The 27483-nt window shown below is 42.0% G+C and overlaps 1 protein-coding gene and 1 pseudogene across 2 annotated transcripts in view; one reads left to right on the forward strand and one right to left on the reverse strand.

Annotated features, from left to right (window-relative positions):
• The window catches only part of LOC115105851 (protein FAM222A-like), a 47960-nt gene extending 36131 nt beyond the window's left edge, over positions 1-11829 (reverse strand). Inside the window, exon 1 of one of the 2 annotated variants that reach the window (XM_029628288.2) lies at positions 11535-11829. The gene's annotated coding sequence lies outside the window, so the exon portion shown is untranslated. Of the gene's footprint in view, positions 1-11530 lie in introns of both variants that reach the window. The other variant, XM_029628289.2, reaches the window with a different exon arrangement.
• LOC115104734 (ankyrin repeat and LEM domain-containing protein 2-like) lies at positions 11586-27233 on the forward strand (annotated as a pseudogene).
• Positions 27234-27483: the final 250 nt, after the last annotated feature.

Consider the following 27483-nt stretch of genomic DNA (forward strand, 5'->3'; position numbering starts at 1 on the left):
AGAAGAGGCTTCGACAAAAAAGTACATCGGGGAGTCACTGTAGCCCCCCCAAAAAATCTAGCTAGGGTGAACACACACACACACACACACACACACAAAGAGCAATAACTATCTGATTTGATCTACAGATGCTTTGCGTCTATGATCCGCCCACTGACTGCCAGTCTCACCTGCTGGGAGTGGAAACCCAGACAGATCAACGCAGGCAATAATCAAAAGGCCCATCTGCTTCTTGTCAAAACACAGTGACAGATGTTCTTCTGTCTCACTTTATAGATTAGCATGGTGGGTGAAGAATCTACAGAACCAGACTGTACGACAGAAAGGGCAGACTTGTCAAAAGTAAAGAGTTAGATCCATCTCAACCAATCATGTGTTACGGTGCTCTACAAGTACGTATGCTCTCAATTTGGTCAAAATCAAATCCTTTAAACAAGCCTTTGTATCTCCTTAGGGTTTAATAATCCCTTTTCAATCATAATTGTAACTGTTTGTTTTGCTTGCTTACCCTCCAGAGACAAAGTGGCTGTTATACCTGCCTGGTAATATTTTGTCCACAAAGGAAAATCTTTCCTACAGTATAGTTTTGGCTACAGTGTCTTTCACTGCCAAACTCCTCCATACCCACCCACCAAGCCCTCCTCTCCTTTCCCATCAGAGTAGGCAAGGCTGTTCATTATGTGGTTAAGGGTCACAGATTCCTTCAAAATCATTAAAAAGATGTTAATAAAAACAGAGAAGTCATGAGAAAAGACTGGCAAAATGCTCCCCGCAGGGTACTCATACAGGAGAGAACTCCTTTTCCATGCTTAAAGATAAGCTCTAGTCCTCACAGAGCGGCTTGGAAAAACCAAACTGTTCTGGGAGAAACAGGACTTTGGTCCCTGGACTAATCCAAAATTACCTCTGCCTGCTGCCTTCCCGGTAAAGGGCAGATAACATTACTCCGAGTGCAATCAGGCAGCATGTGTATTCTGCACCATATTGTACACAAAATAAAAGGCTGTTTGAAATTGCAAACAGAGCAACGACCCCCATAATTCCCTCTCCCCAATGGCTAGATCCTCTAGGTTAGGGCCAGGACAATACCAGTATCACAATACCCGTTAGTATCGTTGGCAAAGAAACAAAAACGGAAGCGGATTTAACTTCTTTAACAAAACAGCACTAATGTTGGGAACAAAAATGTGTCATCTCGATTCACATTTATTTTCCAAGCAATAGCACACAATATTTTACATACAGACGGTTATTAAAAAGTACCAAAGAGTTAGATCTGATTTGTGTTATTATTTTTGCCATTAATAAAACATTGCGATACTGCTATCGTTCCGGCCCTAATCTAAACACCCAGTCTCTCTGCCCCTTCACCATATCATTTTTTTTTTAAAAGACCAATTCGATTTAAAAAGATGGCAGCTAGCCCATATTTAAACACTACATCCTTAGGAGATAAAAGGTGATTAATATGGATGCACGGGAGAAATTGCTTAGTAACCAAGCCATTTACAATTTCCCTGTAAGCGGAGCAGGGTGAAAAAATCCAGGCACTCTCCGAGGTCACTTTACCACCTCCATTGACTCGGTCTCACAAAAAGAGGAAACAGGGCTGAAATCCAGTACAGATTGTTCAGTAAAAATACAATTCCCAGTAAGCGAAAACAAACTCTTGGTAATAATAGTTATACTTTTGTTTAGCACCATGACTAGGCCTAATAGCCTAGCTGTGTACTGAATAGGAAGCAAAAACGACTGCATAAAAGGGAAAGACTGGTTGAACATATAACTTGTATCTTACATGTCACCGGCACATGAGAGTGAGTGGGACTGCGGAACACGGTAGGCAATATAGCCTCCTGCAGAGTAACAAAGGGATATATATAGATATATAGTGTAACAAAGGGATATATATAGATATATACAGTGCCCTCAGAAAGTATTTAGACTAGAGGTCAACCGATTAATCGGAATGGCCGATGATTTCAAGTTTTCATAACAATCGGAAATCGATATTTTTTGGGTTTTTACACCTTTATTTAACTAGGCGAGTTAGTTAGGAACACATTCTTATTTTCACTGACAGCTAAGGAACGGTGGGTTAACTGCCTCATTCAGGGGCAGAAAGACAGATTTTCACCTTGTCAGCTCGGAGTATCCAATCTTGCAACCTTACAGCTAGTCCAACGCAATGACGACCTGCCTCTCTCTCTCTCTCTCGTTGCACTCCACAAGGAGCCTGCCTGTTACGCAAATGCAGTAAGCAAAGGTAAGTTGCTAGCTAGCATTAAACTTATCTTATAAAAAAACAATCAATCATAATCACTAGTTAACTACACATGGTTGATGATATTACTAGATATTATCTAGCGTGTCCTGTGTTGCATATAATCTGACTGAGCATACAAGTATCTGACTGTATCTGAGGTAGGCAGAAGCAGGCGAGTAAACATTCATTCAAACAGCACTTTAGTGGGTTTTGCCAGCAGCTCTTCGTTGTGCGTCAAGCATTGCGCTGTTTATGACTTAAAACCTATCAACTCCCGAGATGAGGCTGGTGTGACCGAAGTGAAATGGCTGGCTAGTTAGTGCGCGCTAATAGCGTTTCAAACTTCACTCGCTCTGAGCCTTGGGGTGGTTGTTTCCCTTGCTCTGCATGGGTAACGCTGCATTGATGTGGTGGCTGTTGTCGTTGTGTTGCTGGTTCGAGTCCAGGGAGGAGCGAGGAGAGGGCGGAAGCTATACTGTTACACTGGCAATACTAAAGTGCCTATAAGAACATCCAATAGTCAAAGGTTGATGAAATACAAATGGTATGGAGGGAAATAGTCCTATAATAACTACAACCTAAAACTTCTTACCTGGGAATATTGAAGACTCATGTTAAAAGGAACCACCAGCTTTCATATGTTCTCATGTTCTGAGCAAGGAACTGAAACGTTAGCTTTCTTACATCCAACACTTTGCAATATTTAAACCAAATTGAACATGTTTCATTATCTACTTGAGGCTAAATTGATTTTATTGATGTATTATATTAAGTTAAAATAAGTGTTAATTCAGTATTGTTGTAATTGTCATTATTACAAATACATTTTTTATATTTTTTTTATTTTTTTATTGTTAATTCTAAAAAAAAGTGTTGTTTAAAAAATAATAATAATTTTAGAAAAATAAAAAATTGGCCGATTAAATGCCATCGGCTTTTTTGGTCTCCAATAAATCGGTATCGGCATTGAAAAATCATAATCGGTCGACCTTTAATTTAGACCCCTTGACTTTTTCCACATTTTGTTAAGTTACAGCCTTATTCTAAAATTGATTTAAATTCCCCCCCCCCACACACCATAATGACAAGGCAAAAAGGTTTTTCGAAATCACATTTCAATATCACATTTACAAAAGTATTCAGATCCTTTACTCAGTACTTTGTTGAAGCACCTTTGGCAGTGATTACAGCCTCAAGCCTTCTTGGCTATGATGCTACAAGCTTGGCACACCTGTGTTTGGAGAGTTTCTTCCATTCTTCTCAGCAGATCCTCTCAAACTCTGTTAGGTTGGATGGGGAGCGTTGCTGCACAACAATTTTCAGGTCACTCCAGAGATGTTTGATCAGGTTCACTCAAGGACATTCAGAGACGTGTCCCGAAGCCACTCCTGCGTTGTCTTGGCTGTGTGCTTAGGATCATTGTCCTGTTGGAAGGTGAACCTTCACCCAGAAGGAGGTCCTGAGTGCTCTGGAGCAGGTTTTCATCAAGGATCTCCCTGTACTTTGCTCCATTCATCTTTCCCTCGATCCTGACTAGTCTCCCAGTCCCTGCCGCTGAAAAAACACCCCCACAGCATGATGCTGCCACCACCATGCTTCACCATAGGGATGGTGCCAAGTTTCCTCCCCGACATGATGCTTGGCATTCAGACCAAAGAGTTGAATCTTGGTTCATCAGACCAGAGAATCTTGTTTCGCCAGAGTCTTTGGGTGTCTTTTTGGCAAACTCCAGGCGGGCTGTCATATGCCTTTTACTGAAGATTACTTCCGTCTGGCCACTCTACCATAAAGACCTGATTGGTGGAGTGCTGCAGAGATGGTTGTCCTTCTGGAAGATTCTCCCATCTCCACAGAGGAACTCTGTAGCTCTGTCAGAGTGACCATCGGGTTCTTGGTCACCTCCCTGACAAAGGCCCTTCTCACCTGATTGCTCAGTTTGTCCGGGTGGCCAGCTCTAGGAAGTCTTGGCTGTTCCAAACTTCAACAACGATGGAAACATTTCGGGTGTGAATATCACCTTCACAATCCAAAATAATTTCCAAACCTCCAGGTGAAATAATAGTAGCTAGATAAGTCATAACTCCAGGCTAAATCTACAAACACTTCATTGGCTTGAAACCTAGTAGAGCTCAACAGAAACCAAACATTAGGAAACCCCCTATAAAAAGGCCACTAAAATGTGCAGTTGTGTCACAACACAATGCCACAGAGGTCTCAAGTTGAGGGAGCGTGCAATTGGCATGCTGACTGCAGTCATGTCCACCGGAGCTGTTGCCAAAGAATTTCATGTTAATTTCGCTACCATAAGCCACCTCCAATGTCGTTTTAGAAAATATTCCATTATGTCCAACTGGCCTCACAACCACAGGCCACGTGTATAGTGTCTTGCGGGTGAGTGGTTTGCTGACGTTAACATTTTGAACAGAGTGCCCCAAGGTGGAGGTGGGGTTATGGTATTTGCAGGCATAAACTACGGACAATGAATACAATTGCATTATATTGATGACGAGCTACTGGTGGCCCATTGTCGTTCCATTCATCCAACGCCATCATCTCATGTTTCAGCATGATAATGCACAGACCCATGTCACAAAGATCTGTACAAAATTCCTGGAAGCTGAAAATGTCCCATTTTTTTTATTTTTTTCATGGCTTGCATACCCATTGAGCATGTTTGGGATGCTCTGGACAGACAGCATGTTCCAGTTCCCGCAAATATCCAGTAACTTTGCACAGGCAAAGAAGAGGAGTGGGACAACATTCCACAGGCCACAATCAATAGCCTGATCAACTCTATGTGGAGGAGATGTGTCGTGCTGCATGAGGGAAATGGTGGTCACACCAGATACTGACTGGTTTTCTGATCTTTTTAAGGTATCTGTGACCAACAGATGCATATCTGTATTCCCAGTCATATGAAATCCATAGATTACATCCTAATGAATTTATTTAAATTGAATGATTTCCTTATTTGAACTGTAACTCAGTCAAATCTTTGAAATTGTTACATTTATATTGTTGTTCAGTATATATTTTTTATAAAAATGTTCTAAACCTTACTAACAATATTAATCACATTTAGGCCAAGGGACCATGGAATAAGTTGAGTATAATTTAATCAATTAATTAATTAGTTCTGGGAGGCTCACACAGGATATTGATATCCACAGTACTGCACCAATTCTTTGTTTTTAACATAAATGCACTATAATTTAAGCTTAAAAACTGCAGTTCTCTTTCTGCCTCATGGATTAAAAAATATATATACACTGCTCAAAAAAAAAAGGGAACACTAAAATTGTAAGTCGCTCTGGATAAGAGCGTCTGCTAAATGACTTAAATGTAAATGTAAATGTAAAATAACACATCCTAGATCTGAATGAATGAAATATTCTTATTAAATACTTTCTTCTTTACATAGTTGAATGTGCTGACAACAAAATCACACAAAAATGATCAATGGAAATCAAATTTATCAACCCATGGAGGTCTGGATTTGGAGTCACACTCAAAATTAAAGTGGAAAACCACACTACAGGCTGATCCAACTTTGATGTAATGTCCTTAAAACAAGTCAAAATTAGGCTCAGTAGTGTGTGTGGCCTCCACGTGCCTGTATGACCTCCCTACAACGCCTGGGCATGCTCCTGATGAGGTGGCGGATGGTCTCCTGAGGGATCTCCTCCCAGACCTGGACTAAGGCATCCGCCAACTCCTGGACAGTCTGTGGTGCAACGTGGCGTTGGTGGATGGAGCGAGACATGATGTCCCAGATGTGCTCAATTGGATTCAGGTCTGGGGAATGGGCGGGCCAGTCCATAGCATCAATGCCTTCCTCTTGCAGGAAATGCTGACACACTCCAGCCACATGACACACTCTAGCATTGTACATTTTACATTACATTTAAGTCATTTAGCAGACGCTCTTATCCAGAGCGACTTACAAATTGGTGCGTTCACCTTAAGACATCCAGTGGAACAGCCACTTTACAATAGTGCATCTAAATCTTTTAAGGGGGGGTGAGAAGGATTACTTTATCCTATCCTAGGTATTCCTGAAAGAGGTGGGGTTTCAGGTGTCTCCGGAAGGTGGTGATTGACTCCGCTGTCCTGGCGTCGTGAGGGAGTTTGTTCCACCATTGGGGGGCCAGAGCAGCGAACAGTTTTGACTGGGCTGCGCGGGAACTGTACTTCCTCAGTGGTAGGGAGGCGAGCAGGCCAGAGGTGGATGAACGCAGTGCCCTTGTTTGGGTGTAGGGCCTGATCAGAGCCTGGAGGTACTGAGGTGCCGTTCCCCTCACAGCTCCGTAGGCAAGCACCATGGTCTTGTAGCGGATGCGAGCTTCAACTGGAAGCCAGTGGAGAGAGCAGAGGAGCGGGGTGACGTGAGAGAACTTGGGAAGGTTGAACACCAGACGGGCTGCGGCGTTCTGTCTTGCATAAGGAGGAACCCAGGGCCAACCGCACCAGCATACGGTCTCACAAGTGGTCTGAGGATCTCATCTCGGTACCTAATGGCAGACAGGCTACCTCTGGCGAGCACATGGAGGGCTGTGCGGCCCCGCAAAGAAATGCCAACCCACACCATGACTGACCCACCGCCAAACCGGTCATGCTGGAGGATGTTGCAGGCAGCAGAACGTTCTCCATGGCATCTCCAGACTCTGTCACGTCTGTCACATGTGCTCAGTGTGAACCTGCTTTCATCTGTGAAGAGCACAGGGTGCCAGTGGCGAATTTGACAATCTTGGTGTTCTCTGGCAAATGCCAAACGTCCTGCACGGTGTTGGGCTGTAAGCACAACCCCCACCTGTGGACGTCGGGCCCTCATACCACCCTCATGGAGTCAGAAACAGACCGTTTGAGCAGACACATGCACATTTGTGGCCTGCTGGAGGTCATTTTGCAGGGCTCTGGCAGTGCTCCTTCTGCTCCTCCTTGCACAAAGGCGGAGGTAGCGGTCCTGCTGCTGGGTTGTTGCCCTCCTACGGCCTCCTCCACGTCTCCTGATGTACTGGCCTGTCTCCTGGTAGCGCCTCCATGCTCTGGACACTACGCTGACAGACACAGCAAACCTTCTTGTCACAGCTCGCATTGATGTGCCATCCTGGATGAGCTGCACTACCTGAGCCACTTGTGTGGGTTGTAGACTCCGTCTCATGCTACCACTAGAGTGAAAGCACCACCAGCATTCAAAAGTGACCAAAACATCAGCCAGGAAGCATAGGAACTGAGAAGTGGTCTGTGATCACCACCTGCAGAACCACTCCTTTATTGGTGGTATCTTGCTAATTGCCTATAATTTCCACCTGTTGTCTATTCCATTTGCACAACAGCATGTGACATTTATTGTCAATCAGTGTTGCTTCCTAAGTGGACAGTTTGATTTCACAGAAGTGTTATTGACTTGGAGTTACATTGTGTCGTTTAAGTGTTCCCTTTATTTTTTTTGAGCAGTGTATATTATTAGACGCCAAGAGGCGGGCCTTTAAAATGTTCCTTCCCAGGTCATGGGACCTGGTTCATCCAGCCATGCACTGCCAAAGTCATAGTAAAACTCCTTGTATGCTCCTTTTCTCTCAATGTAGTTGTGTTCTGATTATGAGGGGTTCCCTGATGGAGACCTGCATGGAGAGCAGAGGGGAACAGGCCAGAAGATGACAAATCCCCTCTCATCATGGATCAAGAGTCTGGAGATAATGTGCTGATGGGGTGTGAGAAGATCTGTGTAAAACCCCAGGGAGATGACTGTTAGTAATTCGACCCAATCTGTTAGCCTCTGATACACTAACTACAGACTGGCCAAGCCATAAAAAGCTTAGTGAACCGTTTCTCGGGTGAAGACAAAGCACAAGCCAAGCCAATATCTAGAATGTCAATTAGAGCAGAGTATGTCGATATATCAGTTTGGCTACAAGGCTACTCAGTCAATGTCTGGCATTCCCACTAGGCCTGGGTTATATCATTCCAGTATAATAAACACATCTAAGCATATTTTCCATCCTCCAACCCAAATGTTCCCCAAAATGAATGTTGTCTGTCAAAACCAACACAGACATTACAGGCAAAGCCAAAACAATGTAGGTGTATTTAGATTGGCTTTAAGCTCCGTCATATATTAAACATAGAGCATTACACACTGAGTGACAGCTGAAATTAAGAAACACAATATATACACAAAAGTATGTGGACAACCCTTCAAATTTTGGGATTTGGCTATTTCAGCCACACCCGTTGCTGACAGGTGTAGAACACTGAGCACACAGCCATGCAAACTCCATAGACAAACATTGGAGTAGAATGGTTTTACTTAAGAGCTCAGTGACTTCCAACGTGGAACCGTCAAAGGATGCCACCTCTCCAACAAGTCAGTTCATCAAGTTCCTGCCCTACTAGAGCTGTCCCAGGCAACTATAAGTACTGATATTTGGAAGTGGAAACTTCTAGGAGCAACAAAGGCTCATCCGCAAAGTGGTAGGCCACACACGCTCACAGAACAATGTATAGTGCCAACTGTAAAGTTTGGTGGAGGAGGAATAATGGTTTGGGGCAGTTTTTCATGGTTCGGCTATGCCCCGTAGCTCCAGTGAAGGTAAATCTTAACACTACAGCATACAATGACATTATACACCAGTGTTTCCCAACCCTGGTCCTCAAGTACCCCCAACAGTACACAGTTTCAGCACTTGACAAACACCTCAATTAACTCATTGAGGGCTTGATGATTATTTTATTTAACCAGGCAAGTAAGTAAAGAACAAATTCTTATTTTACAATGATGGCCAAACAACCCTGGCCAAACCCTCCCTAACCTGGACGACACTGGGCCAATTGTGCGCCGCCCTATGGGACTCCCGATCAAGGCCGGTTGTGATACAGTCCGGGAACAAACCCGGGTCTGCAATGACGCCTCTAGCACTGAGATGCAGTGCCTCAGACCACTGTGCCACTCAGGAGCACAAGTTGACGCAGGTGTGGTTGACCATGGTTACAATAAAAATGTGTACTGTTGGGGGTACTCAAGGGCCAGGGTTGGGAACTCAGTTTGGGGAAGATCTTTTCCTGTTTCAGCATGACAATGCCTCTGTGCACAAAGCGAAGTCCATACAGCTCCTGAGTGGCACAGCGGTCTAAGGCACTGCATCTTAGCGCAAGAGGCGTCACTACAGTCCCTGGTTCAAATCCAGGCTGTATCACATCTGGGCGTGTTTGGGGGTCCCATAGGGCAGCGCACAATTGGCCCAGCGTCGTCTGGGTTTGGCCATCATTGTAAATAAGAATTTGTTCTTAACCAACTTGCCTAGTTAAATAAAGGTTACTTAAAAAAAAAAAAAAATGTTTGTCAAGATCGGCCTGCTCTGACCTCAACTACATCTTACACCTTTGGGATGAATTGGAACACCAACTGCGAACCAGGCTTAATCACTAATGCTTGTGGCTGAATGGAAGCAAGTCCCAGCAGCAATGTTCCAACATCTAGTGGAAAGCCTTCCCAGAAGAGTGGAGACTGTTATAGCAGCAAAGGGAGGGACCAACTCCATATTAATGCACATGATTTTGGAATGAGATGTTCAACGAGCAGGTGTTCACATACTTTTGGTCATGTACTGTAATTAGCCACTGCTATTCAAAATGCAGATTTGACAGAATTATTAATGTAGAGCCCAGTCAAACAGATTGAATGTCAACTGAAGATGTATGAATATATTTTCATAGTGGGCATGTGGGGGAGGGTTAGTTAGAGCATTTTTCATTTAGTTTAATTACATTCTTTCAAAGGCCATAATGTTTATTTCAGGATTTTAATATATTCCGAGGCAATCCCATTATGATGCCAAATTATGTGAGTGGGCAGGAGTGAGAGCAGGTCCTCACTGGTGTTGTGTCAGATGCTTCATGTTATAATATTCATCCAGACAGAGGCCTTTCACTTACTGAGGCATGGAGTTGAATGGAATGAGTCTCAGGACTATCATCATGTATATGGCCTGATGGGCTTCAAAAGACTATCAATCAAAATTGTATTTACAAAGCCTGTTTACATCAGCAGATGTCACAAATTGCTTATACAGAAACCCAGCACAAAACCACAAAGAGCAAGCAGAAGACTACACTGAGAACACAGCGACTTCAATAAAATATTCATTAAGTTTTGTCATGGATATAAAAGTTAGCTAGTAAGTTGTTATTGCCATGATGTATCTCTTTTATAGGCCATGCTTAAACCACAGATGGGAAGAAGCTGTGACTTCCCGTCTCTCTAGCCAATAAATGATCTGACACAGCCAGGAAAGCATGCAGGATAGAATTTCAGTCCATGCTATCCGGTATCCTTGGGACGTTCCTACTCCTGCACTGAAGTTGACATTAAAAATTGTTGGGGGTTAGGGACGTCCCAAGGATCCTAGGATAGATAGCAAGGTGCATAATATACATGGGCAAACTCTGCCTCTAGGTGCAATGATCCCTCCTCCGGCTTTGACAATAGACGTGGAAACTAAGCCTTTGGAGTCAGCTTTGAAGGGCCAATAACATACTTCAAAGCATTTCCTGTAACCGCTGGGATTCTGACACATAAGTCCTCCTTTATTGCAGGCTGTACATCCTCCACAAAACCGTTCTGCTCGCCTCAGACAGACAGAGGGGTACTTCTGAATGGAACTTCATGCCATAACATACCCTTTTGGTGCTTCCACGCAGTGTTTTGACTAGTTCCAAGTGCGCACAAAGAGGGAATTGAAAACAGTTAGCCTAATACTCAACATATATTTTTTTAAATACCTGAATATGCTTTAAAAATGTTTCGGTCCTGTTGAAACAGGGCAGTAACGTCCTGTGTCCCAATCCAATAGATTGTATATTCTAGTATTATAGCTCACATCTGTCCCACAGTTTCTCGAACTCGGTCCAAACCTATATTAGTGTGGTCTACTGGTCTCATTGCGCACAAGGCATTGATTTAAGTATTACATTAATCCATCCGTATTTGATTCAACTGGCTATATGAATGCACCACGTTTCATAAAAGGAGACCGATTGCCCTCCATCCCCATAATTCAGAGCCACTTGGCGGCATTTACGTAAATCTACAAATCTCTACCATAGCCTAGGCTACTAAAATGAATGCACCTGCTGATGACCGCAAACAATGCATTTGGCCTACTAAACGGATTGCATAGCATGGCGAGATAGCTTATTAATGATGGCAAATGAGGCAAAGCAATGTATTGACGACCAGAATAGTACATTAAAACAATTTCTTACATACAGCGTTCAGTGTTATCATAAGGCTTGTTTATATTTGGCTCGCCACGGCTCGATGCTTGCTCCCCTGCTCAGAAGGCGTATTTCCTTTGCCAAAGAGACGTCGCTGAAGTCCGATGAGACTGAGAATTATCGGTTTGAAAATATCCATGAGAACCACTTTTAAAAAGTATTATTCGAAATGGCAAATGTCTTGATATTGCAAATGAAATCGTTTGTAGGTGTATTCATTCCAATGTTCCTCTCATGTATTCTTCTCCCCACAGCCGACCGAACTGAAATATGTCGAAATGCATGAGATGAATTCTCACGACTGAACAAAAACGGGCATCCGACCAATCAATTAAGAGTATATTTGAATATTCCCACGGCTCGGCCAATCGTTTGAAACAGAAGGCGGTAACCACGGTGACGCCCCAAGCGTCTAGGTGAGCACGTTATTATTTCGCGGAAAAACTTAAAGGGGTAGTGCATGGCTCCTGTCGGTCTACAACAAAGGAGATGAAAAAAATGTCATTCACTCATGGTTGTTCGATAAGTACTTGATCAAACTCAGCCTACATACATGGTTCCTGAAATAAACCGTGTTGAGTGTGTCACCAATGTGTTAGGCTACCACAAAAAATGAAACATCCTCTAAATAAATGCTGCTGGCCCTGCTCAGTACACTTCAAAATGGCTTTAAAATAAATCTGAGATGAACTACAAATTGGATATCACGAAATTGGGGAGAAAAAGGGGGTAAAAGTACCACAAAAAAAACATACACCTGAGATAAAAATATGTAATTTAATGTAGGCACATAGTATTGTAATATTTGTTGAATGGGATTCCTTAATGCACAGTAAGAGTTTCATCTAAACAGTCAGCTTCAAGTTTACACACCTGAATGGGAGTTGAAGTCAGGTGCAATCTGACAACCTTTCCATCACAAATTATAATTTCATCAGCAATATGCCGTTACAGCAGAGAACACTTTAATTCAAAACACAGTCTCCATGGTAACTCTTGATAGCTGCTTGTTATGGCTTGTTGTTAGAAAATGATTACTTTCTGATGGTGCCAGGGACATGACCCCCCCTTTGTGTGTGTGTGTGTGTGTGTGTGTGTGTGTGTGTGTGTGTGTGTGTGTGTGTGTGTGTGTGTGTGTATGTGTGTGTGTGTGTGAATGCTTGCAGGCGTGCATGTGTGTGTGCATGTGTTTGAACTTGACTGAAGTGAGCATCAGCTGAAAATGCACCATATAATAGGCCAATCATACACAGATTGGATTGGATTGTTCACAAGGTCATTGTGTTCAGCCTGAAGTGCCTCAATCTTTTATACATTTCTTTTATCATACTCGCCAAAAGTTTGTCTGGTAGCCTATGTTGTGTATGTGGGTAGAGGGGTGGAAGGCTGCAAGGTTGTGTGATAACTATTATAATTGACTGGAACTGTCATGGCGATTCCCTTTGAAATGCCACTGGCACTAACCAAATTGCTTCTACAGTAACTGTAGTGGGAACATTTCAGATTCTTCACGCTATATAGGGCTATAGAGTATATATTGCAAACAGTACTGTTTTTCCAGAAATGTATTTGCAGGCTTTGCCTGGATGCCCTTGGCTTTCTTTATCTTTTTTTATTTTTTTTATCGCTTGGTACTATTTTCACAAGTATGTGGTCAAATTTCACAACTCTTAGTACAAAGCTCAAAACAGATAATCAAATAGGCTGCTTTTTCAAAACTTTAATCACATTTTCAATTGACTAAGTACAACACATAACATCACAAAGTAACTTTTTACCAAACCTAGTCAGTGTTTCATCTAGAAATACCTTTCATATAAAGTCATTGCCTTTCACAATGGCATGCTGATTCTCTTCTCATTTGTTTAAATACATTTGACCATCACTTAATCGAACTTAATGGTTAATCACATAACCGTTTGGTAAACGTATAGATTTTAAACTGGTTTGTCTACTATAAATGGATTTTGAGAACTACAGAAATAAAATGTGTGCTTGTAAAGTATAAACATCTAAATGACATGTATGATACATGATAACCATACATAATGACTACTGTAAATTATAAACATCTAATGACATGTATGATACATGATAACCATACATAATGACTACTGTAAATTATAAACATCTAATGACATGTATGATACATGATAACCATACATAATGACTACTGTAAATTATAAACATCTAATGACATGTATGATACATGATAACCATACATAATGACTACATGATAACCATACATAAATTATAAACATCTAATGACATGTATGATACATGATAACCATACATAATGACTACTGTAAATTATAAACATCTAATGACATGTATGATACATGATAACCATACATAATGACTACTGTAAAGTATAAACATCTAATGACATGTATGATACATGATAACCATACATAATGACTACTGTAAATTATAAACATCTAATGACATGTATGATACATGATAACCATACATAATGACTACTGTAAAGTATAAACATCTAATGACATGTATGATACATGATAACTGTAAATTATACATAATGACTACTGTAAATTATAAACATCTAATGACATGTATGATACATGATAACCATACATAATGACTACTGTAAATTATAAACATCTAATGACATGTATGATACATGATAACCATACATAATGACTACTGTAAATTATAAACATCTAATGACATGTATGATACATGATAACCATACATAATGACTACTGTAAATTATAAACATCTAATGACATGTATGATACATGATAACCATACATAATGACTACTGTAAATTATAAACATCTAATGACATGTATGATACATGATAACCATACATAATGACTACTCGTTATTGCTAATTGATTTCACATAGTGGTCACCATATAAAAGGGTGTGTGTGAACACTTACAATTTCTTTCAATCTCCCCAGCAGGATAAGAGAGGAAGAAATCAAAGAGTTCGTGGACAAGGGGCCCGTCAGAGAGGTGGGCATGGGCCACATCAAAGAGGTGGACATCAGAGAGGGAGGCAGACGAACACCGTGGGGGAAACATCTCCATGTGCTCAGCTATTTCTGAAGATGGTGTGGTAGGACGTATGACATTACTTGGATCCTACAACTCTGCACATCTCATTGTGTTGAGCAGGCATGTCAAGGTGAAGTGGTTACCTATGTCATTGTGTGGGACAATGTCAGGTTCCACCATGCAGAGGTGGTTCAGGCATGGTTTCGGGCCCATCCCTGATTTGTGACCTTATACCTGCCCCCATACACTCCTTTCCTCAACCATATTGAGGATTTTTTGGGGGCATGGAGGTGGAAGGTTGAGCGAATAACAAGACTATGCAAAACTGTCATCAAGGCAAAGGGTGGCTACTTTGAAGAATCTAAAATATATTTTGATTTGTTTAACACTTTCTTTGGTTACTACATGATATTTCATAGTTTTGATGTCTTCACTATTCTATAATGTAAAAAATAGTCCAACAAATTAAGAAAACCCTCGAATGAGTAGGTGTGTCCAAACTTTTGACTGGTACTGTATGGGAATGTGTGTGTGTGTCCAGGCTAATACTCCTGCGGGTGCAGCGGATAGTGTGCTCTGCTCTGAGGGGATTACATTTACATTTAAGTCATTTAGCAGACGCTCTTATCCAGAGCGACTTACAAATTGGTGCGTTCACCTTATGACATCCAGTGGAACTGCCACTTTACAATAGTGCATCTAAATCTTTTAAGGGGGGTGAGAAGGATTACTTTATCCTATCCTAGGTATTCCTTAAAGAGGTGGGGTTTCAGGTGTCTCCGGAAGGTGGTGATTGACTCCGCTGTCCTGGCGTCGTGAGGGAGTTTGTTCCACCATTGGGGGGCCAGAGCAGCGAACAGTTTTGACTGGGCTGAGCGGGAACTGTACTTCCTCAGTGGTAGGGAGGCGAGCAGGCCAGAGGTGGATGAACGCAGTGCCCTTGTTTGGGTGTAGGGCCTGATCAGAGCCTGGAGGTACTGAGGTGCCGTTCCCCTCACAGCTCCGTAGGCAAGCACCATGGTCTTGTAGCGGATGCGAGCTTCAACTGGAAGCCAGTGGAGAGAGCGGAGGAGTGGGGTGACGTGAGAGAACTTGGGAAGGTTGAACACCAGACGGGCTGCGGCGGGATGGCCACTTCCACTGGCTTCCAGGGTAAAACAGCATCACCCATCTCTGTCCTTAAGCTTTCTACCCCCTACAGCGGTATAAGGCACTGCATCTCAATGTTAGAGGATGTCACTACAGACAATGGTTCGATTCCAGGCTGTATCACAACCGGCCGTGATTGGGAGTCCCATAGGGCAGCGCACAATTGGCCCAGTGTTGTTAGGCCATCGTTGTAAATAAGAATTTGTTTTTAACTGACTTGCCTAGTTAAATAAATTAAATAAACAAATATCCTGCATCTGTGACCTCATTTCCTATTTACTCAGACATGCAGAAGCACCCTGTGACCACAGCATCGTTTCATTTGCAGTTGTTCAATTAGCCTTAAAACAGCCCTGTCATTTTATCCATGTATTCAACATCACAGTTCACTCTGTAGCACACAGAGCCCTACTGTTCACCTCAGTGAATATTTCAAACAGTGTGAGCCAATAAATGTATTAGCCTATGAATAAAAAATACAAACTTAAAATCTGAACTTTATTTGTGCCCTAAAGTAAATTAGACATCTGTATTCTTTAAGACAAAATTGGACACTCACTATGCATAGTGTCATATAATAACCATTCGAACGTACAGCGGCTTTTATGAAGAATATTGAATCATGTCTTGACAATACCCATGAGTGCCATTCTTCAATATGAATAAGGGCTTTGAATGGTAAATGAGGTTACCATGCCAACCCCTTGTCTTATATGATATCAAATACATGGAGAAATGTTCTCCCAGTAACGGTTGTTGCTGCCAGACTTAAACAATGCAAAACACACTAATTAATTCATAAATTAGCTAATCGATCAAAGGGAAATGACTTTCATCCCCTTGAGCTTGTGACAGAAGAATAATTTGGAAAGGGCCCCTCCGCATTTAGTCTATCAGGACTCCTTATGCATATGAATGTTTTACAGTAATACAGAACATTTTCTTCTGCTAAAAGATAATGTACTCATTCTTTTAGGCTTACTTAATTTGTGTTAAACCATCTTTTGCAGTTTTTACTGATAGTACTGCAAGTTTCATTCGTCAATCATAGACAGAGAATAATACACCCTCATTGTAATATATTCTCAAAGTCTGAAATGGTTCTATAGATAGACACAGAAAAAGACCCCCACATCAGCATGCTGATAATGATATAATTAGTGTATGACCAGCCTAATTAGAAATAGAAAATGTACTCTTAAGTTTTAAAATCACTTTGTAGAATCAATCCACAATGTGGTTATATTCCTCTAATTTCAGTTTCCTTTTTTAAAATGATCTCCTCTATTTGATGTTTCATTAGAAAATAATGACTTTCCAAAGCAGAATCTCTTTGATGAAGCAATTAACCACAACCAGGAAGAGAGAGCATTAAGTGAATTTCAACGGCAAAACTCAAAGGACAGTCACTCATCTGAGCGTGTTTAGCCATGTTTAAATTTAGATTAGATTACCATTCTCAAACAGTCATTTTGCAGGATGTTAATTCTCCCCTTTCACTCAAAAATATTCTGCAGCAGTACTGTATGACAGCATGTTTACAATATAGTATGTAAAATATATCCATGCTATATTGGCAAACTACAGTTATTCTTCCTAATGTACAGTAAATCATAAGATTTTCTAGTCTCCCACTAAAAACAAAATTCTAGCATGAAGTGAAATTCTGTATAAAGAGATTGAGAAAATAGAGCTATAATTCTGTCAGACAAAAGGGGTTAAATGTTCCTCTAGCTAGCTAGATTTAACACACACACACACACAACACACACACACACACACACACACACACACACACACACACACACACACACACACACACACACACACACACACACACACACACACACACAGCTTAAATGCTTTATATAAACAGAACATTTTGTTTTCAATTAATTCTTGATGAAGCAGTGAAAAATCATCATCTTGATTATGTTGTTTAATCCCCCTAAAAGAGAAACAACAAGGAGAGAGATGGAGATTATTTTTAATCCAGGAAGCCGCTTAGCAAAAACAATAGCATGACCAAGGGGACACACCGAGGGATGCAAATATGGATACATTTTGTCTGCCAAATATAACAAAGAGAAACAACATGCGGAAGCTGTCTGTGCAATCTGTGAAAGGCTTTTAGGGAATGGAGGAAAAATGAAATATAGATTGAAAACCATCTACGTGATTACATTTACCCTGAAAGGCTGAGACAGATGTCTTCGAGTTTATATTAATCAATACAAAACTATAAAGCATGATGATGATCTAATCACTGCATTACCATGTTAGCTCTCCACATTGGAAAACTGGTGTTACAAAAGCCAATATGAATATAGGCCAAACCAGGATACAAATATGGCATTTTTGTAATTTTGGTTAATGTTCATGCTAAAATTATATTTGTTAGGCATTGTTTTCATATTTATCTAATACAGCAAACAACATCTGCTTAGTTTGAATGATCAACACTATATATATATATATATGGCTTACCTCGGGCCAAAACCGGACGACGCTGAGCCAATTGTGTGCCGCGCTATGGGACTCCCAAACATGGCCGGATGTGATGCAACCTGGATATAACGCTATAACATATGTTCAGACCGTTTAGACTCAGGTCTATTCACTAAAATATACTCTCAACTTCTTAACCAAGACCCCCTGTGCTTTCCCAACTCCCATCCTATCTCAGTCATGCCATTTTGCTGCTGGTTGACTGTCTCTCACTGCTGAGGATGTCAGGCCTTCCCCCTCCCTCTACAGAGTGTCCTCATCAGAGCGGAATGAACCTGGCGCTGACACTAATAAAGAATACCATCTGTGCCTGGCAGGCGGAAGGAAAGAGGCGAGTGAACCAATGAACTTCTCTGTAGCATCGTTTCTCTCACCCCATGCCACTGGCTCCCCTGAGCTCTGTCATGATGAAAAGGGGAAGAGTGGTGCAGGGGTAATTAAATTCCAGCAGGGGTCAGAGGCGACCCCGATAGCACTGTCTGTAACAGGGTCAGCAGAGACAATATGACTGTGAGGTTTAGAAATGCCAAAGAGACTAATTGTGGAAAAAGCATTATCTTCAAATCGCTCCATCTCTCAGACGATCACATACAGTTCAACAATATGAGTACTGTACTCAACAGTACCTATGGGGATGAAAGTAGCCCCCTGGTCTCATGTAGTGGAGAGGTGAAGTTGTATTATCATACACTTTATCTCTGAGAGAAGACTTGCAGTCATTTTTTAAATGTTTATATAATTTGTATCTCTACATCTGTGTTCATTGCGCCTTTTTTAATTTCTGTATTGTTGAGAATCCACTTTCAGCTTCAAATTGTACCTCCTGAGTGGCACAATGGTATGAGGCACTGTGAGGCAGACACCCTGGTTCGAATCCAGGCTGTATCACAACCAGCTGTGATTGGGAGTCTCATAGGCCGACACTCAGTTGGCCCAGTGTTGCCCGGTGTAAACCGTCAGTTGTAAATAAGAATTTGTTCGTAACTGACTTGCTTTGTTATAAAGGTCAAACAAATGTGGAATTATGATGCGAGTCTGTGATAATGTATTGACAAATATATTTATAACAAACCCTCTTCTGTTTGTGGCATTGCCACCTGCTGGTTTACATTGCCTCTCACAACCATACTTCACTCCACAATTAGTTTTACGAGATTACGCATCTCGAATACACCAAGGATGGTTGACTGGAATGTGGACCGCCAAGGCTGGGAAAAAAAGATCAGGACTACGAGCACGAGTCTGTGAAGTAAGATATCAATTTAACTGATTACAAAATGTATTCAAGAAAGTTTACAAGACCATTTATTTAAAGTTAAATAAATGTTTGGCTCGTAATGTAATTTGGCTTTACAGCCACTGTAAGAGACTGTCATGACATTAGCTAGGGTGGCTAGGTAGGTAAAAGTTAGCTGTGGTAGCCTAACGTTAGCTACAATCGCAATGGAAATGTATACCTAGCAACACTAACGTTATGTTTATCAAAACCAATCGATTATGGGGCACAGGGGCAGCTACTGTGAGAACTGGGTCGGCCTAAGTACGTGTCGTAGCCTAAATAATTAATATTATACTGTTTATTGGTTATGTGAATGAAAATGCCATCGAGCTGCAAAGCACATTGAATTGAATGACGCCACACACACAGGGCGCATTCGATTATGCTGATGCACGGGTCTGTGCCCAGTACATGAAAGGGAAAAAGATGTGAGGGGGGAGTGACCTTTTCAAAACTCTGCGCGGCTTGGTCATGTTTTCAACAAGTCAGCATGGTACATAGTCCAGAAACAAACTATTTTCTATAAAATATAAGTCTTATACTCTTAAATATACTCTTTTTCATTTATTAAAAGCAATCACTTTTACATGTGACCCTTTTTCATTTATTTTTTATTTCACCTTTATTTAACAAGGTTGAATAAACAAGAAACAAGATAAAGCAAAGCAGTTCGACACATACAACAAAACAGTTCAAATCAAAATCAAAGTTTATTTATCACATGCGCCGAATACAACAGGTGTTGACCTTACAGTGAAATGCTTACTTACAGGCTCTAACCAACCAGAGAGAGAAAAAGTGTGTGTGTGTGTAGGTAAGTAGAAAAACAACAGTAAAAAGACATTTGAAAATAAGAGTAGCAAGGCTACAGTATATCACAAAAGTGAGTACACCCCTCACATTTTTATAAATATTTGAGTATATCTTTTCAAGTGACAACACTGAAGAAATGACACTTTGCTACAATGTAAAGTAGTGAGTGTACCGCTTGTATAACAGTGTAAATTTGCTGTCCCCTCAAAATAACTCCACACACAGCCATTAATGTCTAATCCGCTGGCAACAAAAGTGAGTACACCCCAAGGTGAAAATGTCCAAATTAGCCATTTCCCTCCCCGGTGTCATGTGACTCGTTAGTGTTACAAGGTCTCAGGTGTGAATGGGGAGCAGGTGGGAAATAACCACTCCAAGGCTCAGAGCGAGTGACATTTGAAATGCTATTAGCGTGCGCTAACTAGCTAGCCATTTCACTTCGTTTACACCAGCCTCATCTCGGGAGTTGATAGGCTTGAAGTCATAAACAGCAATGCACAACTTAGAGCTGCTGGCAAAACACAAAGAAAGTGCTGTTTGAATGTTTACGGCCTGCTTCTCCCTACCACCGCTCAGTTAGATACTTAGATACTTGTATGCTTGTGTATGCTCAGTCAGATTATACGCAACGCAGGACACGCTAGATAATATCAAGTAATATCATCAACCATGTGTAGTTAACTAGTGATTATGATGGTTTTCATAAGATAAGTTTAATGCTAGCTAGCAACTTACCTTGGCCCTACTGCATTCGCGTAACAGGCAGTCTCCCTGTGCAGTGCAACAAGAGAGAGGCAGATCGTTATAGCGTTGGTCTAGTTAACTGTAATGTTGCAAGATTGGATCCCCCGAGCTGACACGGTGAAAATCTATTAGTTCTGCCCCTGAACGAGGCAGTTAACCCACCGTTCCTAGGCCGTCATTGAAAATAAGAATGTGTTCTTAACTGACTTGCCTAGTTAAATAAAGATGAAATAAAGCTGTAAAAAAAAAAACAACGGCCAAATCGGTGCCCCAAAATACCGATTTCCGCTTGTTATGAAAACTTGAAATAGGCCCTAATTAATCGGCCATTCCAATTAATCGGTCGACCTCTAGTACAGGCACAGTGATTGGTAAGCTGCTCAGACAGCTGATACTTAAAGTTAGAGAGGGAGATATGACTCCAGCTTCAGAGATTTTTGCAATTCGTTCCAGTCATTGGCAGTAGAGAACTGGATGGAAAGGCAGCCAAAGTAAGTGTTGGCTTTAGGGATGACCAGTGAGCTGAGATAAGGCGGGGCTTTACCTAGCAAAGACTTATAGATGACCTGGAACCAGTGGGTTTGGCGGCTGATACGTAGTGAGGGCCAGCCAACGAGAGCATACAGGTCGCAGTAGTGGGTAGTATATGGGGCTTTGGTGACAAAATGGATGGCACTGTGATAGACTACATCCAGTTTGCTGAGTAGTGTTGGGGGCTATTTTGTAAATGACATCGCCGAAGTCAAGGATCGGTAGGATAGTCAGTTTTACGAGGGTATGTTTGGTGGCATGAGTGAAGGAGGCTTTGTTGCGAAATAGGAAGCCGATTCTAGATTTAATTTTGGATTGGAGATGCTTAATATGAGTCTGGAAGGAGAGTTTACAGTCTAACCAGACACCTAGGTATTTGTAGTTGTCCACATATTCTAGGTCAGAACCGCCCAGAGTAGTGATGCTAGTCGGGCAGGCGGGTGTGGGCAGCAATCGGTTGATGAGCATGCACTTAGTTTTACTAGCATTTAAAAGCAGTTGGAGACCACGGAAGGAATGTTGTATGGTGTTGAAGCTCGTTTGGAGGTTTATTAGCACAGTGTCCAAAGAAGGGCCAGATGTATACAGAATGGTGTCGTCTGCGTAGAGGTGGATCAGAGAATCACCAGCAGCAAGAGCGACATCATTGATATATACAGAGAAAAGAATCGGCCTGAGGATTGAACCCTGTGGCACCCCCATAGAGACTGTCAGAGGTCCGGACAACAGGCCCTCCGATTCGAAACACTGAACTCAATCTGAGAAGTAGTATGTGAACCAGGTAAGACAGTCATTTGAGAAACCAAGGCTATTGAGTCTGCCGATAAGAATGCAGTGATTGACAAAGTCGAAAGCCTTGGCCAGGTCGATGAAGACGGCTGCACAGTACTGTCTTTTATCGATGGCGGTTATGATATCGTTTAGGACCTTGAGCGTGGCTGAGGTGCATCCATGACCAGCTCGGAAACCAGATTGCATAGTGGAGAAGGTACGGTGGGATTCTAAATGGTCGGTGATCTGTTATTATCTTGGCTTTCGAATATTTTAGAAATGCAGGGCATTTCATGGATATAGGTTTATAACAGTCTATAACTTGCTCGATCTTGTGCGTCCTTTCATACTGTATATACACTGAGGATACAAAACATTAAGAACACCTGCTCTTTCCATGACATAGACTGACCAGGTGAAAGCAATGATCCCTTATTGATGTCACTTTTAAATCCACAATCAGTGTAGTTGAAGGGGAGGAGACAGGTTAAAGAATTATTTTTAAGACAATTAATAAGACATGGATTGTGTGTGCCATTCAGAGGTTTCAAGAACTGCAATGCTGCTGTGTTTTTCACACTACAGTTTCCCAAGTGTATCAAGAATGGTCCACCACCCAAAGGACATCATGACAACTTTACACAACTGTGGGAAGCATTGGAGTCAACATGAGCCAGCATCTGTGCTGGGACCCCCCTTCCACATTGACGGTCCGTGCGCCTTCGCCGCTGGCTGGCCAGGTCCCTCTAGCGCCGACTAATCTGGTACAGGTATACCAATATATTGGAGGGATCCAATATAGTGAAACATAACGTATGTAACCACGGTTATGTGAGCTATATTGGTCACTCCAATCCTCTCCGGTGCTAGAGGCGCATCAAAAATGATGTAGAGAACGTGTGTCGCGGCCATGGAGTCTATATATAGGGGCGGATCCCAGCCATGACACAGGTGTACACGGGAGTAAATCTGGAAATCCTCACCTCGGATGTATCCCTCCGCCGCTGAGTGATACCAATATATTGGAGTGATCCATATAGCTCACATAACCGTGGTTGTGTACGTAACCTTTGTTTCTAATGTTTGGTGTACTCAGTGTATACAGTCATACCCGATTCGGAGTATGGGGGGGTCGTCCAAGTAGGGAAAACATTTAATCACAGGTAAGACATTTTAAAGCATCCGATTACATTTGAATGAAACCTTCCATAAATACTCCTGTAGAAGTGGACAGAAAGTGACTTTTTGGACCTGAAAACATTCAAGAGATAAAGGTGCTCAAAGTTGACCCAATTTGCATACCCCACTATACCATGAGACTTCATCACTGGAAAAGATTAACGGTTGATATTGATATTATTTGACAAACAGCATTGTCAAACTATTTTATAATTTCAGGAGAGAAAAATAAGTGTAACTTAAATAAGTGTAACGTGTAACTTTTTTAACCTGTAGTGTCAATTATCTAAAAACACATTTTAAGAAATCGTGTTCGCATCTGTTGGAGCTTAGACCCTATTTTACATCAGCAAAGTTTTTTGTTGTTGCTCTCGCTATCGGTTGAAACTTGAGACACAACATTCTCTTGAATACAGGGTGGGTGTTATGTCCCATGCTGAATAGCCATCATTTCTGAACAGGTTACCTATACATTTAACAACACAGCAGCTTTTTGGCATGTTCTGTTATTTCTCTCTCTCTCTCTCTATATATATATATATATATATGAATTTCATGCCAGAAACGGCACACTTTAGAAGACTAAATAGTTGTATTACTTTTACAGGTGATATGCGAGAGGAAAAACATAACCCCTGTCATAAAAAAGAAAATCAAGGAATATTTGGAGGGTAAGTTTAGATGGTTGCCAATGCTGGCTAGTGCAAATTCCAACTTGTGAACACATTGCTAACCTTTAACCTTGCTGACACAGAACGGTGCTATGTTCCCTTGCTGAGGGATACCAACAACAGCTTCCAGCCTGTGATTGGCTTGCCATGGTCTCCAAGCCCATTGGAGGTGGATTTTAATTCGCTGGGATCTGCAGTGGTCGGGAGTCCCATAGAGCCAATCATGACTGTGAAAGCTTTTGTGGGACCACTCAGTCCTTCTACACCATCATTTGAAATCATATTCATTCTCAATAACTTGGAGTATTGGTATTACAATTTACCCCTAATGGTGAAGGTACATAAGGCTGTCAGAATTTAGATATGATTTCATTGTTTTAGCACTATCCACAGAGTTTTTAAACTCTGGCGCGCGACAATGCGACAATAAATCAGCACAATTTACTTTTTGGTTTGCTGACGTCTTTCAGCTGACATTGGGATCATGTATACAGTGCCAATTTTTATACAAAAAAAGAGTAATGTACAATACAGCGAACAAGGCTTTTGTGGTAAGTGCATGGAGGCCGCCATCTGTATGCACCTCCACTATTCTATGTCTCTAAATGTTACAAGCCAGTAACTGTTTGTCTTCCAGGCAGATGAGTTCCACAGACTAAGGAGAACTCCACCCAGGGATCGAGCAGAGTATTTCCACCGTATTCTCAAATCTGACCCTGTGTGGGGAGGTGAGTGAACAGAATAATAATAACGACAGTGGGCAAATTACCATGATTAGGATTAAACAAAACAGCATTTGGGTCCCAAAGGGAACATACATAGTACAGTGTATATTATCTGAGTGATCCCTATTGTCAGGGAGATTGCACATGATATGGCGCATCCTTGGGCAGAGTACTGGGACTTCCTGGATAGCTTCATTGACCTGTCTACAGAGGAAGGACTGAGGAGGTTGGAGGAGTATCTGGATAGGAAGGACCAGACTGAGCGTCCCCTAGAAGTATATGGGAAGACAGAGGGGACTGGTGCTGGATTTAATACATCAAACCCTCCAAAGGTAAGAACTTCCATAGCAAACCTTAGAAACATTGATTGTATGTGATAACATCATATTATTAAAAGCTTAAAATTATAGTGGGAAATTCCCCCAAAATAATCTACAATTCATCATGTGGTTGATGTCATTCCAGAGGAGCAGAACCAGAGCCATGTCCTGATCAACAACACCCTGAATGACAGAATGTCTCCATCACAAAGGAGAAAAGTTCCCAGTCTCCTGTGTGTAAACTCCTGCCAGAGTTTGAGAAATCCAGCCTAAAGGATGGCTCTGTCCAAGTGGAGGACCAGGAGGAGGTAAAGAGTGTTGAGGGACGTCTGGCTCCCTCTGTACCCAGGAAAGAAGGCCTGGACCTGGGGGGTGACAGTTTCAGGAGGACCTGGGAGGGGAGTCTGGTGAAGAGGCAGGTGGAGGAGCTCTCCAACCCCAGCTCAGAGGAGTATCTGACAGCAGACGAGGGCTCAGACTCTTGAGTGCCCAGGTAGTCCCCGAGACGGGAGAAGAGAAAGTAGAGGCTCAGGATCCTCTAGCACATCTTACAAATCCATGAAGGGAGACGCTTCGAAAGAAACAATTCTGACAACCGACACCCCTACAAAACGAAGACAGGAACTGTTCATGGACGGGTAAGTCTATATTTACTGTAACAGTAAATTATATCAGTCAACCTGTCAAAACGATCTGCTGCATTTGTTTTGGTAACCCAAGGACGTGTTAACCAATGTTCTTTGAATTTTTCTTGCAGGGAATCTCCCACCAAGTTAGACAGTGAGGTCCTGTCTGCAATGAATAACATGGAGATTGACCCTGAAACCCCTGCATTACTAAGTGGAGGAACACCATTATGGCCTATCCCTCTTCACAGTGGCTAAGGTGAGTTAGATACCTATTCCGTTTCTTTATGCTGTGTCAACAGACTTATACCTGTATTGTCTTCGATGCTCCAGGTGGTTCATTCTGCTGATGTTGTGTATTTCCAGGCCGACAAGGAGGAAAAGCTTGACTGGGACACCAAACTGTTCTCCCAGCAGGCTCTGCTTTTGCAGCCCAGGCCCCCACACTCCTGCTCAGAGCTGTTGCACACAGACCATCCTCTGCAGGACCCTCTTCCACTCCCCAAGCTGGCACAGGGAAACCACAAGAAAACAGGATGTCACGTCCCAGGATCTGAAGGTGGTGTTGCACATACAAAAGGGAAAGTTGGCCAACATCCTGCACCACCACAGCAGGTCCATAGTCTAACAACTGACTTTATAACCCAGGCAGTGCTTATTTTACCCTTGTGCTGGTTTCCATTTGTACAACTCTTTAGGCTGTTCTATGCAAGGCACTGCTCCACTTAACACTATTACCTTATCAGGTAGCTATTCAACAGCACTAATGCTGCCTGCCTCTACATGCATGTCCTCAATGCAAGCATTCTCTTCTGGCGGATAGCATAGCTACAGATTACACTTTCAACTTGAAGTTACCTAATGGTGTACACTTTTCCCAGTGCCTATGTAATGTGTGTGTATACAAGATGCTTTATACATTAAATGTTCAAATAATGTTTTTGTATTGTTAATCACTATCGGGGAGAAATGTTTGCTTCAAATTATGTGGCAGCAGAAGGTCAGGTTACATGGGGTCAGCCAATAGTGGTGGAGTATCAGGTACGGGTAAGTTTTTCAGGAGGCATAAAGCCCGAGTCGCCCGTCCTCAGTCCCACCCTGCCACTCGGTCTGATGGTGATCCAGGTGATGCTGCCGTTATTCAGGCCCAGCCGCCGCCAACCTTCTGGGGGAAACTGCAGAGCCTTGGATCAACCAAGAGAAACCGTTCCATATTGTAAGAACATTTGCCCTCACAATCAATGCCTAAAGAAATGTCCCTATTAAAAACATTACCATAGGAAACCAGGACCTTGGACTAGATTATTAGAGACTGCTGAGCATCAACTAGTAGATTATACAGAGCATATCTTCTTTGTTTTTCACACCTTTACAGTAATCAATGAATTTCTTTTATGTTCACCTCACTGGGGACAATCACTCACTATGCATTAGCTGAGCTATGCTCTGCTTGTGAAAAGAAATGCAACTCCATTCCTAGGGTGTTGTTGATTGACGTGAGGCACTGACCTGCACACAAAGTAGTGAAAAACATTTGTGTGGCAGACAAGGATCTTACATCTGTCCTCTGCTTGCTGTCTACACGGTGGATGTAGCGACGGA

This window comes from Oncorhynchus nerka, linkage group LG22 (assembly GCF_034236695.1).
Source record: "Oncorhynchus nerka isolate Pitt River linkage group LG22, Oner_Uvic_2.0, whole genome shotgun sequence".
In the NCBI taxonomy this organism is placed as follows: Eukaryota; Metazoa; Chordata; class Actinopteri; order Salmoniformes; family Salmonidae; genus Oncorhynchus; species Oncorhynchus nerka.